This window comes from Rhinolophus sinicus, linkage group LG14 (assembly GCF_036562045.2).
Source record: "Rhinolophus sinicus isolate RSC01 linkage group LG14, ASM3656204v1, whole genome shotgun sequence".
Classification (NCBI taxonomy): Eukaryota; Metazoa; Chordata; class Mammalia; order Chiroptera; family Rhinolophidae; genus Rhinolophus; species Rhinolophus sinicus.
In genome coordinates, this window is record NC_133763.1 from 30,015,052 (window position 1) to 30,032,479 (window position 17,428).

Genomic DNA, 17,428 nt, shown 5'->3' on the forward strand with positions numbered 1-17,428 from the left:
TTAGAATACACAATGCCAACTTAATAAAATGTTAACAGAAGTTATAAAATAACATTAACTTTTATTATATCTATAAACATTTAATAACCAACTAAAGATTTATATAATAAAATCTCATCTTTTAATTTGACTATGTTGCTCCTTCATCATCGGTGCAGGAAAAAGGTGGAGAGGGTAAGTGCCAAGACTATCCTATAAAAATCACACAATTGGGCCTTTTCCAAGTCTAATTCATCTACTCAGCAGTTATTTAATCTTCTAATTCTGCCTACAGAAGCCAACTCCTTCCAATGGTTAATTTCCAGGAGGTTTATATAGTCCAGGTTTTTCCTTCCAAATCATATTTTCTAAAGTTTAGTGACATTTTCTCTCTGAGGTCTCATTCTTTTTCAGAGAGATTTCCCTTTAGATAACAACTCCATTCATATGAACTTATGAAGCCAATGCTGTCCCAGATAACCACAGTAAAAGGATACAAAAAGAACTCTTTGGTCATATTTATCCACATTCTTCTGATCATTGCCCTTATCTCTCATTGCATTACCTTCAGATCCTTCAAAGTCTTAAACAATAATTTTTACAGGAACCTTTGTGATTCTTCCATGAACTCACCAATGAGTCTATTTAGCTCCCACTTTTGAAAACCTGTGTGAGACTTCCCATGTTCTCAGTCATCTCCTGTCATGTATCATTACAATCACGGCTATTGACATGAACTGGGCCCACATGCTCCAGAGTAATACAGTATACTCTCCGGCCTTCAAATTGCTAAATTCAAATTGAAATCCCTGTCTTTCTCAGCACTTTTAGTTATTATTATTTTTTTAGCTTAAGGAGTTACGGTAACCACATCTTTGCGTAGTGCTGTCTAATAGAACTACTTTGGAAATGTTCTATTCTGTACTGTGCAGTACAGTATGTAATTTAATTTAATTTAAATTTGGAAAATGCAGTCTTTATGCTTAAACTGAACTTAATAACTTTCAGTTTTTATCGACATCTCTATGGCTTTCTATGATTCAAAGTGTCCAGCCTACAAATCAGCCAGACATTCCCCTCATATCTGAATCCTGAAGACAGATGCTGTTCATCCTCAGCTGGAGCTCCTGAAACACTTGAGGCAGTGCTGCATTTACAGAGTCTGGAGAATTTACCACCACAGCATCCTACCCTTCTTCATCCACATTACCCAGTCTATGATATGTTATTTTCTATGGCTGAAGATTACTGTTCCTTTATTCCTTGTATTATTAGTGAAGTATAACAGAAGATGGAGTGGCTGTTCAATAAGGCTATTCAATAAGTGCCACTTCTCTGATCATCTCTAGCGAAGGTAGTTGACATTTCTCAATAAGTTCATGAAGTTTTCCAATGACAAAGTATTTAAATAACGGATTTAATACTGAATTTCAGCCTTTGTATTTTTCATTCCCATTGATTCAACATGTTATATATCTATTTCTAACTACACTTTTATTTCTACTGTTCATACTTCAGGAATTTTTTTTCAGTTATTCTTAGTTTATATCATATGGTGTATGCTCTTAGAATAAGTGCTATTTTATAAGGCACACACTTGTGTAGGTGATCTTATCAGGTAATATACTTTAGAAATTCTAGACTTTTTAAAGATTTTACTAGGACCTTTTAAAATAAATGTTTTATTTTGAAATAATTTTAGATTTAATGAAAAGGTTCAATGGTAAGAGTTCCCATATAACTTTTACTTGCCTTCCCCTAAAGTTAATACTTTATACAACTCTGGTAAATTTGACAAAACTAAGAAATGAACATTGGTACATTATCATTAACTAAAGTACAGATTTTTTTTTCCAGATTTCATCTGTTTTTCCATTAATTTCTATTTTCTGTTCAAAGTTTCAATCCAGGTTATCATACCGCATTTAGTTATCATGTCTCCATAGTATTCTCTGATCTGTGACAGCTTCTCAGTCTGTCCTTGTTTTCATGACCTTGATAATTTCAAAGAGTACTAGTCAGCAATTAGGTAGAATTTTTCTCACTTTGGGTTTGTCTGATGATTTTCTCATGATTAGTTTAGGGTTGTGGTTTTGAGGGAGGAATACCACAGAGGTAGAATGCCCTTCTCATTATGTCATAGTAGGGACACATGATATCAACATGACTTATGACTGGTGATGTTAACCTTGATCACTTCATTAAGGTTGTGTCTGCCAGGTTTATTTACTGTAAAGTTACTATTTTACCTGTTCAAACTCAATTCATTGGCAGTAATACATTAAGTCCAACCCAATTCAAGGGGAAGGAATCAAGTTCCACCTCCTGGAAGGGGATAATCTACATAGATTGTTTGGAATTCATGTGTAAGGAAGATTTGTCTCTTTTCCCATATGTTTTAATTTATTTATATTTTGTGAACTTATATATATTTTATACTTTGGGTTTTATTAGGATTTTGAGGACGTGTTATCACCTCTTCTCCTAACTATGTCAGTGACCACTTCTATCTCTGCTTATCCATTTCCCTAACTTTTGCTTATAAATTGACTCTCCAAATTGAGTACCACATTCAAGCTCTAAAGTCATCTCTATGCACAATGTTCTAAGTTTTTCTTTTCCCCAAAAGTCACTAAAAATACTAATTGAAACAAAAATATTATTAGCCTATCTGGCTCTGTGTGGATATAACTTGAAGAAATCTCCCAATTCTGTAAATTTGGCAGCCACACCTGTAAAATTAGAACAATTTTATCACTTTCTTCATGGGATGACTGTGAGAATTAAATGAGAAGTGTGTAAAAAACTAAAAAAGCACACACGAAACATTTTCAAATCATTAGCTCCTAGAATGCCACCACCATCATCATTAGAATGCCACCACCATCATCATCAACATATATGATCTCTATAACTTGAGGAATCAAATGTCTCCCTTGTAATGGTGCCTAAATGTGCTAATGCCATAGGTTAAAGTTTTTATCTGCATCCCTCACTACTAAATAAATTTTTGAACTTTCAAGGTCATAATCTTATTTTCCCCTTTTTCCGTCCCCCCCCACCTTCAAGCCATTGTTTCTTGGTCTAGTTGTGTAGGACACAGCTCCCTGGCCCATAATGGTATGAGCCTTGTGCTCCCCACAGCTGAGACAGTCGGTCCCCGATTGTTGATTGGCCACTCACAGCAGCTCACGGCAGCTCTGGCTGGCTGCCAGCTGCTCATGCTGGCCACCAGCCAGTCATGGCAGCATAATCTTAATCAATTTTATTGACTTTTAAAGTAACACTGGAATTTTACTTCTAATAGTGGTAGATTATATTGTTTAGGAAAAACTATCCTGCTGAGAACAGCTAGTAAAGATATATTTTGAAAAATATCATCCATTTCATGACATCTGAAAACTGCCAAGACAGTGAGGACTTGGAGGGCCTTGAATCAGAAAAGGAAAGAAGTATTGAGAGGTGGAACTGAGTTGGCATTTGGAACCACATTTCATTTACCGACAGGCATCTATGGTACCTGAGAGGCCAAAAGCCTGAGCAGAATCTTCCACAGAATCATGGGACTAAGAAGACAAAACTTGGAATTTGGAGACTACATAGAAAGGGAAGGCCTGGTAAACACCACAGGCTTTAGGTTGAAATGCTAAAGCTTTATATTCCAAAGCCTCATACTGTAAGAATAAAAGTGAATCAAAAATAGAAAACATACAGCAGCCATCACAGGGACTGAAATCCAGACTTGAATAATTTCTGATTTGACTAAGGTCAATGGACATTGGTGGCCCCTATCCCTAACAGTAAAATTGAGCAATGGAAAGGGTAAACAAATAAAAGTAAACATGGGCTGGCCAGTTAGCTCAGTTGGTTAGAGCACAGTGTTCTTAACAACAAGGTTGCCGGTTCAATCCCCATGTGGGCCACTGTGAGCTGCGCCCTCCACAACTAGATTGAGACAACCACTTGACTTGAAGCTGATGGTCCTGGAAAACCACACTTAAATAAATAAAAATTTTTTAAAAATTATAAAAATAAATAAATAAATATTTACTATGTTAGATAATTTTAACTTTAAATTTATTTAAAATTTTAGATTTACTGTACAAAATAAAATATATGGCAACTGCAGCATATAAGTCAGGATAAATGGAATTAAAGTTATAAACCACACTTAAATAAATAAAATTTTTAAAAAAATTATAAAAATAAATAAATAAATATTTACTATGTTAGATAATTTTATCTTTAAATTTATTTAAAATTTTAGATTTACTGTACAAAATAAAATATATGGCAACTGCAGCATATAAGTCAGGATAAATGGAATTAAAGTTATAAACCTAAAAATAAAAGTCCTTTCAAAGTGAAAGGCAACAAGCACTTATTTGAGATTAAAAAGTATAGCTCTTCGGGAATCAGTGATTCAAGCAGAAGCCCAAATAGTGTTTTGATTAGGAGAAAAAGGCAAGGGATATTTATGAGAAAGGGAAGGGGGGCTATTGCATCAATAGAAGAAAGGCATTTCTATTGGTGCAGATAAGCTAACATAGGGATGTTAACAATATTTTTACATTTTCAGTCCAGTAGCCATCAGTCCCTTAGTCATAATATCTGCTTGCTTGTTATTCTTGCAAACAGTTCTTTAGGATACAATATTGCTTTAGGCCTAGTCCAAAGATTTTTATTTTATTTTATTTTTGTCTTGTTTTAACATTCCAAAGGTTTGAGGCTTAAGACATGCAAGGCATTTCCTCTGGGATGGCAGCTGTAGGTACACTATTAAATGCCTCCATTTAGGAGTTGGCCTGGCTGCTGCCTGCACAGCAGGATGAATCATCTTTAATTTGATTCCTGCCAATTGTTTAACATCCCTAAACCTCATTTCAACCCTTGGGGTCTTGGATTTGACCTTCCTGTTTTGGTGACTGTATCATGGCAAATATAGGTTCTTACTGTAGTGTTTAGGTATAATTGAAACATAAAAGAGAAACAAGGTTTCTAGCATGGTGGTGAGAAAAAAGGAACCTAGACATCCCTGCCTACCCCCCACAACAGCAGGGGAGGGGGCAGCCCCTCTGTTCAGCCACTGAGCCTGGAGCCTCCAGCCAAGTTTACCACCTGCCTCGACTTCCAGCCTTGAGGGCAGTGGGCTGTCTTAGAACCCATGCTTAAAAACAGAATCCCTTAAAAACAAGGAGATGTGCAGGTGTGAGTTTGTATTCCTTGGTGTTGGTAGCAGGGAAGAAAGATCCATGTCCTGGGATGATTAGCCCAAGACGACCTGTCTGTTCTTCTGGAAGACAATTTTAATTTCTTTCCCACTTTCTCATAAAGCCTAATATCCCCTTCAAGTTCTCTCAGGAAATCCTAGAGGCAGTCCTAAAGTCATGCTGCTTTGCTCTGCTTTAGGAAGTAAAGGAGTGTGAGAGGAAGAAGTAAAGGCCTACAGGGCACTTGTCCGTGGTCCCCATCCTGCCTGATCTTCTGATTCTCCTCATAACCCAGCAGTCTTTACAGAGATGGTTCCTTTTTCTGCCCTCCTGGGAATCTATGTTCAGTGTGTGCAAATAAGAGAAAATTAAGCTCTTAAGTTTGCCACCTTTGAGCTTCTAAAACCAAGAGTTTCTATTTGTTATTTAAAAACTGCTCACTTTTCAGCTGAAGCCTGTATGTGGTTTTGGATTTCCTCCCGCCCCTCCCCCCTGCACCTGGGATTCAGCTCAATGATTCAGTGTCTTGCTTCCAGTGACTGTATTTTGCAAAACTCTCCCAAGAAGTAAAAAATCAGTCTTAGTTCCTTCACCTGCAGGTCCCTACCCTGCCCTCTGGGTCTGGGAGCACTACCCACTTTGGTGCTATGTACATACAATTTAATATTATTCATCCTTTTAAAAAAAGGAAATCCTGCAATTTGTGACAACATAGATGAACCTAAAATACATTATGCTAAGTGAAATAAGCTAATCATGCAAGGAAAAATGCTGCATGATTCCACTTACAAAAAATATCTAAGATAGTCAAATTCATAGAAGCTACTCTTCCTATATAAGCCCAGAATTCATAGAAGCAGAGGCTGGGGGAGGGGGAAACGGGGAATGGGATATAAAGTTTTGTTATGCTATATGAATAAGTTCTAGAGATCTGCCCTACACAGTACTGTCAACGTAAGAAACATCCAAACCTGTAGAGAAGTTTAATGAGTTTATTTGAGCCAAACTGATGACAAATGCCAGGAAGCAAAACCTCAACAGATTAAGAAAATGCTCCAGAGAATGGCAGTTTTGCAGCTTATTTTATACATTAGAGTCAAAGGAGGAGACATAAGGAGAGTTACACAAAATCCATTGGTGGTAGATTAAGGGGATGGGAGAAAGCAGAGTGGGGACATTTCTGGAATTGGATAAAAAATACAATTGCGGGACACATGCTTCTTTTATATTGGTGGGCACAGGATAGTTAATAATTAACATTTACAGCACACAGAGATGGGGAACAGTATAACAATGAGGGATTCTGCGGTCTGGTGCTCTGGTGCGGTTGTGCCCTGAGAGGTATGGAAAAAGGGATTACTCTGACATTCCAAGGGTATGTTATCTTTGATGCAAAAAGACAATAGACAGTCTCACTTAAGGTAAAGATTGAACTTTGTGAAGGAAGCTACAAGCCAAGGATGTGACTACCAGCCACAACCCACTTTTAGTTAGGAATTTTATGTTCAGATCATCCTATGTGGCTAATTTAGGTCTCTGAGTTTGTAGGTCCTGCCATGCAGCCTCCCCCAAGATTGTCAAGTTCAGTATGTGGCCCCTTTTTGTCATGGTTGCTCGCTTGCACATTGTGAAAGAATTCACAAGGCACAAAGGAGTAGAAGTTAGAAAGTTTAATTAGGAAGAGAAGCATTGGCAGAGGAGTTACTGGGGGCAGAGTCTAGGTTAGACAGCTGCAACAAGTTTCTGTTTAGCTGGGGTTTTATATTCTCTAACCAATTGCTTTAGTCTGCCAGGGAATTTTCCATTGTGGCTAGCTTCTTCCCTAAGGCACTTCATTCGTTGGGGTGCAGGAGGGTGTGATTAAGCTGTTATCGCAACCTTCGAAGATGTTGTGTAAGCTTAAGCTGGAGACAAATGGCTGTCCCCAGGCTCATTCCTGTTTATCCATACCTATCTTATCACTTTTTTTGCCCACAGTACCTATAGTTAGCAATATGGTATTGTGCACGTCACATATACAAAGATGATACATTTCATGTTAAGTGTTCTTACAAAACACACACACACACACAAACACACACACAGGAACACAGGAAATATTTGGAGGTGATAAATACGCTTAGTGCCTCGGTTGTGGTGATGCTGTCATGGACATATGCATATGCTGAAACTCATTGTTTAATTTTTGTGTGTAAAAATGTGTGTAACTTTTTTGTATATCAATTATACTTCAATAAAGTTTTAAAAAATGATGACATATTTATCCATGAAGCAATGTGAATAAATTACAAAAATTTAAGACAATAGAGATATAAGATGGGTGTTTTTTCATTTTTTGTTTTGTTTTTGTTTTGGGGTACTCCTGGTCATTCACAGAATGTGAAAGAATTCGTAAGACTCAGAATAGTAGGGAAACAAGAAAAGTTTATTGAAAGTTGAGCAGTGAGGATGCCCATGGCAGTGTCTAAAAAAGATGGCTGCCATGGGTTTCTGTTTAGAAAAGAGAGAAGCACCAGCAGAGGAGTTGCCAGGGGCAGAGTCTAGAGTAGACAGCTGCAGTGGGTTTCTGTTTAGCGGGGGTTTTATATTTTTCTATGCAAGATATAGGGTGCCTGTCAGCTTGCAGGGAGTTGCTGTTACAATTGGCTTCTTATGGCAACCATCCTGTTCACATCCATGATAAATGCAGGGCACTTGTCAGCTTGCAGGGGGCTTCTTTTGGGAACCATTCTGTTCCCATCTATGATGGGTGGCTGTTAACTTGCAAGGGGTTGCCATTGCAGTTGGCCTCCCTTGAGAACTATTCTGTTCCCATCTATGATGGATGTAAGGTTTTTGTCAGCTTACAGGTGCAGTGCTAGGCAGGGGATTCAGAGCAAGTGGTTAATTTTAAAGTTCATTCCTGCTAATTCACAAGCTCGCTCCTGTTAACTCTTTGCCTGTCTCATCATTCCCCCATCTATGATCAGCAATAAAAAATCTTTGGAAATTGGGATGAAGGTCTGTCTTCTGCAACTGCTTCACAGCTGGGTAAGGGCATAGAGCTGTCCCTACCTAAGAGATTACTGGTCAAGAATGGCATAGTGACTGGGACTCAGAAAGTCTAGGCAATGTCATCTAGGGACTGGACAGAGCTAGGGGCTCCAGGCTAGGAGTTGGAGATCTGATCTATGGCGCTGAGGGTTGTTTCAGGGCCACTTGTTAGGATGGGCTGGAACCATCTGTAATTTAATAGATTCAATTCTGGGAGAGACAAATTTAACCAGGTTAAAGAGGTATGGTCTAAATAAAAATTCCCAGGAATAATAAGGAGGGGAACCAGTAAAGGTGAGAGAAGGGACTATAACTAGTATCCCCAAGAGTAGAAAGGGGATCTCAGGTGGAGTACAAGTAAAGAGGAAAACAAGAGCTCTTAAGAGAAAGGTAATAAAAAGCAGCTCCAGGAATCTGGGGTTACTCATTATTACGTATCAGTCTTGGGAGTTTGACTTACTTGATTGAAGAAGAGCTTAAGATATTCAATTGTTTCACAGAAACAGGTGCAACAGCCTCTCTTTCTGAGGGAGTTCCGTAGAGAATTAAATGAAACAGGTTTGATTGGAAGGAAGGGGACACAGCCACTAACTCTGCCTCCTGACAGCAGTTGGGATGCTCAGGAGAACCCTATAAGGTTCCTACTATTTAGGAGTTAACTGGTCTGTTGAGGACCCTTCTTTTCTAGGCTTTTAATAGTTTTTGATCCCTTGGTTTTACAGGACTATGACAGGCAGAAGAGCTGGCCTATGGGAGGTACAGGTCCCAATATTTCTTGAGGAGGTCCCCATATTTCCAGGAAATAACAGAATTGAGGTTAGAATCCAAAGCAATGTGCAGCAACTAGGGCCAGGGCTTAGAGATCTCCTGATAAAACTTTTTCTAGAGTCCTTTTGCTCGTTTTACTTTTTCTCCAAGGTACAAGTCATTGGCAACAAATAGGTTGAAAATGACCCCAAATCTAGGTGCTCTATTTATCCCTACAACCAAGCAGGTTTCAGAGGAAACAGATCCAGAGTGAGCGGTCAAGACAGAGTAAGTGGCTCTCATATCCATCAGGAAATTAACAGGCTTACCTGCCACATCAACAGTCAACCGCAGTTCCACCCCTGTGATGAGCATGGCTATTTTCTTCTTGGGAGCCCCTGGGACCTTCAGGCCTGTCAGTTGATCACAGCCATTTGTGGGGAAGAAGTTGGTTCCTGATCCCTTCAGAGCAGGGGATAATCCCCCCTCCAGTGCCCTTTTAGTTTGCACAGGGGCACATATGCTTTGGGGGATTAGGACATTACTTACTCCAGTGGTCTGGGCTTTCACATCCAAAGCAGGCTCCTTTACCTGGTGTTCCTATTCTGGGGCTGCCAGTGTGGCCCTGAGGTGGCTTTGGACTTGGGCCTATAATGCAGCCAAAAGTCTGGCTCATCTCTGGCCTCATTGTTCCTTCTCTCCTTGTTTTCCCTATCTCAGTTGTAGAAAAACAGAAAAAACAAACAAACAAAAAACATTGTAAAAATTCCCTGGCCTTCTTTTAGGATCTGAGCCTCTTTATTAGGAATGTAACAGTGTGCCAGAAATATAATAATACTCTATCAGGTTAGGGAAATATTAAGCTAAGTTTCCTTATATTGGCCTATATCTGACACTGAGACAGACACGTGAACCCTAACAGTAGCAAAATTAGTTCTTAGATTTACTTTTCTTGAATAACAAAAAACCTAATAAAGACAATATCAAACATAGAAATTATTCTGATAACACATATAATCTTTGCTTCTTAGGAAAAAACTTTTTAATAATATCAGTAGTAGAACAATTATCTAACAAACTTTGTCTTACTTACCAAAGAGAGAAAACTTTAATTTTGTACCAGCTTATTTTTGATATTCAAATTTATTTACTTAATTAACCCATAACCTTTAGAACCTTAGGTTTTTTTTAAGTTTTTATTGGGGAATATTGGGGAACAATGTGTTTTTCCAGGATGCATCAGCTCCATGTCAAGTCATTGTTTTCAATCTAGTTGTGGAGGGCGCAGCTAATTGGCCCATGTGGGCATCGAACCAGCAACCTTAGTGTTATGAGTACTGCGCTCTAACCACTGAGCAAACTGGCTGCCCACCAGTGGCGGCTCAGCTCCAAGCTCAAGCCATTGTTTCTCACTGATCCATGTGGAAATCGAACCTGCAACCTTGGTGTTATGAGTACTGCATTCTAACCACTGAGCCAACTGGCTGCTCTAGAACCTTAATTTTACTGATAACTAAAAGCAAGCAATTAGCATTTCTGTTGGCAAATCCAGGAATATTCAATTGCAATATTCAAAAGCATAGGCTTTTGTAATAAAATACAAAATATATTTATTAACAAATCTTTATCTTTTAACATTCCTGTGACAAGAAGCCAGAAATCGTTGAACTCAGATCTATCTAATAATTAATGTTTCAGCATTTTATTATTTTAAAATACTTAGATGTTCAATAATTTTTATTATTTTGTACAACTTAGCAAAACTAAAATATTAAGTTACCAACAGATTCTGGGAAACTATGTCAAGCACCCACATCATATAATTATTACTGAAAATTTTTATCTAAAACCTTATTTTAGTTACTTTTAATCTATGAGATTTTAGAGTTAATTATCCAGTCTATTTTCTTGGCAAATTCTGTAACAGAGCTAACATGAATTTATTTTTGCAAACTCAGGTAAAACAAAAGATACCATATTTAATGTTAATAACCTTAAAAGACATATCTATTTAACTAAAAGCTAAACTAGCCTTAGAATCAAATATTTTCTTGGATCACATGATCCTGAAAAGTACTTGGGTCAGTTTTCATTATTTACATTTATATAAGCACTTAAAATTTTATTTTAAGTGAATTAAAGATGAACTGGTAATACTATCCAGAGGCAAAAACAATACATATAAAATACCGACAAGCACAGATATCAGAGATTATAGACATAAACAGAACTACCAACAATTGCAAAGAGGACCTAAGAACTTTCAATTGCCCCTAATAAGACAGGTGGAAGTCTGGCTTGAGAGACTAGCCACTCATGTTTTTTTAAAAGTGCCTCCTTTTTTTTTTTTTTCTTTTAGATTTTATTGGGGAAGGGGAACAGAGCTTTATTGGGGAACAGTGTGTACTTCCAGGACTTTTTTCCAAGTCAAGTTGTTGTCCTTTCAATCTTAGTTGTGGAGGGTGCCATTCAGCTTCAAGTTGTTGTCCTTTCAATCTTATTTGTGGAGGGCCCAGCTCAGCTCCAGGTCCAGTTGCCGTTCCTAGTTGCAGGGGGCGCAGCCCACTATTCCTTGCGGGAGTCAAACCGGCAACCTTGTGGTTGAGAGGATGCGCTCCAACCGAGTCATTCAGGAGCTCAGCCACAGCTCAGCTCAAGGTGCCATGTTCAATTTTAGTTTCAGGTGGCGCTGCCCACCATCCCTTGCGGGACTCGAGGAATTGAACTGGCAGCCTTGTGGTTGAGAGCCCACTGGCCTATGTGGGATTTGAACTGGCAGCCTTCGGAGTTAGGAGCATGGAGCTCTAACAACCTGAGCCACCGGGCCGGCCCCTAAAAGTGCCTCCTTTTTAAATTTTCTTCAGTTACCTCCGCCTCAGGCAGTAGTAGTGGCTGTGTTTACACTTCAGGCTATCTGCAAGATCTTGAAAGTTACTGAGTTGGCTTTTTGAAGAAAGCAGTCAAGAGGGTAGTCAAGAGGGATAGATGAGGAGCCACCCATGGTGTGTGGGATGGTGGTCTCATGATAGCTGGAGTAGGAGATCGAGGGGCATCCTCTAAGTTCCTCTGAAGGAACAGTGTGTGACTCAGGAGTTATAGAATTAGCACATTCGTTACCACATACTCCAGAGAAAAAGAGAAAAGAAATGACCATTAGTTGTGAGGGCATCCCCAGCACACCTAAGGTTGAGGGTCATGGACCCAGTCCATGGAATTCCTGGTACCCCATGCACATCTCAAGACATATCACTTACCGACCAAAAGCCCCCTGACACATGGAGGAGGTAACGAATGTCCAGAGAAAGTAAGAGAAGAATTTAGATGGGGAATGAGTCACCAAAGAGAACTATAGGGAGTGGCCAGTGGGTAGGGAGACTGTGTGTCTTTGATTTGTGTGCCTGTCCAATGAGCAGGTCTTTGACTTGCACCTGGCAGGACATAGTCCTAGAGTCCTGAACCGCTACCAGGTCATCCTGTCACAGGAGACTTCTTTAAAGTGGCAGACACCCTAAAGGCTTTTAGGTGTCTGTCCCATGCCCACCAAGACTGTGGCCAAGATGACTAGCCTGTCCCCCAAGAAATAGAAAGGAGTCTCACACCATGTCTGACAATGGGATTTCCCAACCAACAGAGAGGTCAGACTTTCATTCCACTGGAGAGTGGCCCTGGCCTGCAAAAGTCAATTTCCAGCCCTCAAGGGAAAGGATACATGAGAGGCTCCTGAAAGCCAAGGGGGGAACCTCCAGCGGGGGAGAGAAGAAAGTAGTGTCGAACTCCTGTGTGTTGGCACCAAACTGTATTTTTTTTATACCCCTGGTTGTTTGCAGAATGTGAAAGACTTCACGAGACTCAGAAAACTGGGAAAACAAGAAAAGATTTATTGAAAGTCGGGTAGCGAGGATACCTGTAGCAGTGAATACAGAAGATGACTGCCTTGGGTTTCTGTTTAGAAAACAGAAGCACTGGCAGAGTTGTTGCTGGGGGTAGAGTCTAGAGAAGACAGCTATCCAAGGCAGCTGAGGAGAGAAGCATCAGCAGAGGATCTGCCAGGGGCAGAGTCTAGAGTAGACAGCTGCAGTGGATTTCTGTTTAGCTGGGGTTTTATATTTTTCTATGCATGATGTAGGGTGCTTGTCAGCTTGCAGGGGATTGCTGTTACAATTGGCTTCTTGTGGGAACCATCTTGTTCACATCAATGATAAATCAATGATAAATGCAGGACACTTATCCGCTTGCTGGGGCTTCTCCCAGGAAGCATTCTCTTCCTATCTATGATGGATGTAAAGTGCTTGGTCAACTTATAGGTACAGTGCTAGCTGGGGGATTCAGAACCAATCAGTTAATTTTTAAGCTCGTTCCTGCTAACTCACAAGCTCGCTCCTGTTAACTCTTTGCCTGGCTCATCCTGCTAGCTCACAAGCTCACTCCTGTAAACTTTTACCTATTTCATCAATGGGTTCTAGAGTTATTGGGGTGATCAATTCATACGTTATATAAATGTTGTATCATTATGTTATACACTTGAAACTAACATAATACTGCATGTCAACTAATTGAAAAAAATAAATAATAAAACCATACAAAATATTTTTCTGACAAGTAGAATTCAGCTAAAAATCAATAATGAATATATAACCAAAAATTCTTTCATGTCTGGAAATTCAGAAATAAAAATTCTAAATAACAAATGTGTCAAATGATCATTAGAAAGCATATTAAACTGACAAATGCAAGTAGAATATCAAACTTTCTGATATACAGCTAAAGCCATGTTTACAGCAAATATTTTGCCTTAAAAACATATATACAAATGTAATAGCTGAATCTAAATTGTTTAAGCATCTATATCAAGAAATTAGAAATATAATGTGATATTGCGATTTATAATAAGAAATATATATTTGGTCTTCATCCCTGTTTCTGACACCGAGCTTCTAAAACCCTTGGAATTTCCTAAATATTGAGAGAAATCAAGGGTCTTTTGTTATGCTAATGATGTGACTTTTGGAAAGCCCATAGATAACCTAAAGATGAGGACTGGTTGACAGTGGAGAAAATCATGTGACTAGAGGTTTGAAACTTTTGGTCCCATCCAACTGACCTTTAGAGAGAAAAGAGGAACCGAAGGTTAAATGGATCTCCAATGGCCAATGATTTAATCAACCATACCTATACAATGAGATGTCCATAAAAACTTAAAAGGATGAAGTTTGGAGACCTTCCGGGTTGATGACCACCTCAAGAGTCAGGGAAATGGCACCCTTGAAGACAGCATGGAAGCTCTGAGACCTTTCCACGTACCTTGCCCTATACATCTCTCCCATCTGGCTGTTCCTAAGTTATATCCTTTTATAATAAATAAGTGATCTAGTAAGTATAAAATTTGTCTGAGTTTTATGAGCTGCTTTACCAAATTAATTGAACCCCAAGAGAAAGGCGAGGGAACCTCTGATCTATAGTCAGTTGGTCAGAGGCACAGATGATAACCTAAACTCATTATTAGTATCTGAAGTTAGGTTGGGGGGCCAGACTTATAAGACTGAATCCTTAACCTATGAAATCTGACATTCTCTTCATGTAGATAGTATCAGAATTGAGTTGAATTGTACGACACCAGGCTGGTGTCCAGAAAATTGCTTGTTGAGTGTTTGGAGAAACCCTCTCTCCACACATTGGAATTGGGTGATCAGAATCCAATGTTCATTGCAGCTTTGTTTACGGTGGCCAAGACATGGAAACAACCAAAGTGTCCTTCGATAGATGAATGGATAAAGAGGTTGTGGTATATATACACAATGGAACACTATTCTGCCCTAAGAAAAGATGAAATAGTGCCATTTGTGACAACATAGATGGATCTTGAGATTATAATGCTAAGCAAAATAAGTCAGACAGAAAAAGTCAAGAGCCATATGATTTCACTGATATGGTGGTATATGAAACTGGAAACAACAAAAGAACAAGAAAAAACAAATGAAGAAACAAAACTCATAGACACACAATAGTTTAGTGGTTACCAGAGGGTAAAGGAGGAGCGGGGAGGTAGATGAGGGTAAAGGGGATCAAATATATGGTGATGGAAAGAGAACTGACTGGGTGAACACACAATGTGATATATATAGATGATGTATTACAGAATTGTACACCTGAAACCTATGTAACTTTGCTAACAATTGTCATCCCAATCAACTTTAATTTTTTAAAAAAAGAATCTTTATATAACAATAAATTAAATGCAAAGAAAGTACAAGTAGGGAATGATAATGAAAATGATATGATCGTAGAGAGAACCAACAGAACCAAAAGATAGTTTCTGAAAAATTTATAAAATTGATAAATACTAGTCAAGATAAGAGAAAGACAGAACAAAGAAGAGAGAGAAAAATTTCCAATATCTGGTAAAAAGGTACATAAGTATGAACCCTACAGACATTAACATGATAATAAGATATTATGCATAAGCCAATAATAAATTGGACATTTGAACCTCTTGGACAAATCCTTGAAAGACACAACTTACTAAAGATGACAAAAAAGAAATAGATAATTTGAATAAAGGTATATTTGCTTTTTAAATTTACCGTGAAATTGAACCCTTCTTCCCCCACCCCCAAATGTATATATTTCCCAACACATAAGCTTCACAGGTGAATTTTGGCAAATACTGAAAAAAAAAAAAAAAACCTCCTTGAGAAGAAAAACAGAGTAAAGTTTTCTCGACTCATTTTATGAGGCAAAAAATCCTCAATACCAATACTTGACAAGAAAATTAAAATAAATAAATAACAAAATATTACAAACAAAATACTGAAACTGAATCTACATTCATATATTATGAACAAGACAGATAAGTTACAACATTAAGGGGAAAAAAGATAAAATATTTTGCTATCCATATATTTTATCCCTTTTACCCTCATCACCCCAATAAATTTTTATTAAAAATAGAAAAAAAAGTTTGTTATCTCAAGAAATGCAGATTAAACACCAAATAAAATTCAACAGCTATCTATAATAATAAAAACAATGATTAAAAATTTTAGCAAATTTGAGAGAAAATGTCTTTAATTGAATAAAAAGTATCCACAAAACACTTAACAGCAGTTATCATAACTAATGTGAATGTCTGAATAATTCTTATCTGATATAAATAAAAGATGAGAATGTCAGCTGTCAGTTCTATTTATCAGTGTACTGGAGTTCATAGCCAGTGGAATTGGGTAAGAAAATGCAATAAAGGATTGAAAAATAAGTTGGGTGTTTCATATTTAGAGATGTCATGATAGTCTGCATAGAAAATCCAAGATAAATTTTACAGATAAAATATTAAACTTAATAAGTTAATTTAACATGGATACTGGGAGTAAGATAAAAATATTTTAAACATATTTCTATGTATTAGCAAAAATCACACATACACATGCACACACAATTTCACAAAAATATTAATTAATTAAATAAATAATTAATTCAAAGGAGTTGAAAAGCCCTTGTATTTTGAGACCGAAGATTATTTCTAAAAGTCATTCACCCACAGGTCATAGTTAAAGTCATGGGTAAATTAAGGTTTTCCACGGTGAGGACACTTAGAGGAAAATCTTTAGCCCAAGAAACCATTTTTGAAGGATGATGATTTGGGGAATAAGAGCAAAGAAAACAGAGGAAAGGTTAAGAAGAATATGAAAAAGCTATTGCAAGACATTAGATGGCAGAGTAATATCAGAATTTTCAAGCAACAAAAATTTCCAACTCAATTGGTTTAAAAGGAAAAATGAAACTTGTTCGGTTCATATAATTAAAATATACAGAGGTAGGTTAGTCTCCAGGTAGAGTTTGATTTGATCTTTGGCTCTGTCACTTCATCATTCTGTTTTATTTGTGAACTTTATTCCTGGGCCAGCTTTACTTATGGAACAAAATTCTATAGCAATTTTGAGCTTTGAAGGTGGCGTAGCATCCAGACAAAGAAAGAGCCCCTCCTTTCTCAACCACCAAATGTAAACTGTAGGCTTCAGTTGGATTGGACCAAATTAGGTCACATACACACTGTGAACCAATTAATTATTCTAAGTAAGCCTGGGGGTTGAGGTTAAAATTGTGTTTCTTATCTTAGACGTTGGTTCTTCTCTGGGGTCAAATTTGCCCCCAAGAGGGCATTTGGCAATATCTGAAGATATGTTTGGTTGTTAAAACTGGAAAGGTACTACTGGCATTTAGCGAGTAGAGGCCAAAGATGCTGCTAAAAATCCTCCATAACAAAAATTTATCTGGCCCCAAAGATCAATTGTGTAAAGATTGAGAAATCTTTAGACAAGGGGTTTTGAAACTTAAGTGTATGTCAGAATATCCTGAAAGGCTTGTTAAAACACAGATTTCTGTTCTCCTTTCTTGGATTTTCTGATTCAAATAGGTCTAGAGTGGGGCCTGAAATTTTTTTTTTTTCTAACAAGCTTATAGGA

The 17,428-nt window shown here is 37.8% G+C and overlaps 1 long non-coding RNA gene across 1 annotated transcript in view; it reads left to right on the forward strand.

Moving 5' to 3' along the window:
* LOC141568549 (uncharacterized) overlaps nucleotides 1-17,428 on the forward strand; it is a 40,062-nt gene that overhangs the window by 19,102 nt on the left and 3,532 nt on the right. The gene's annotated exons all lie outside the window — the stretch shown is intronic.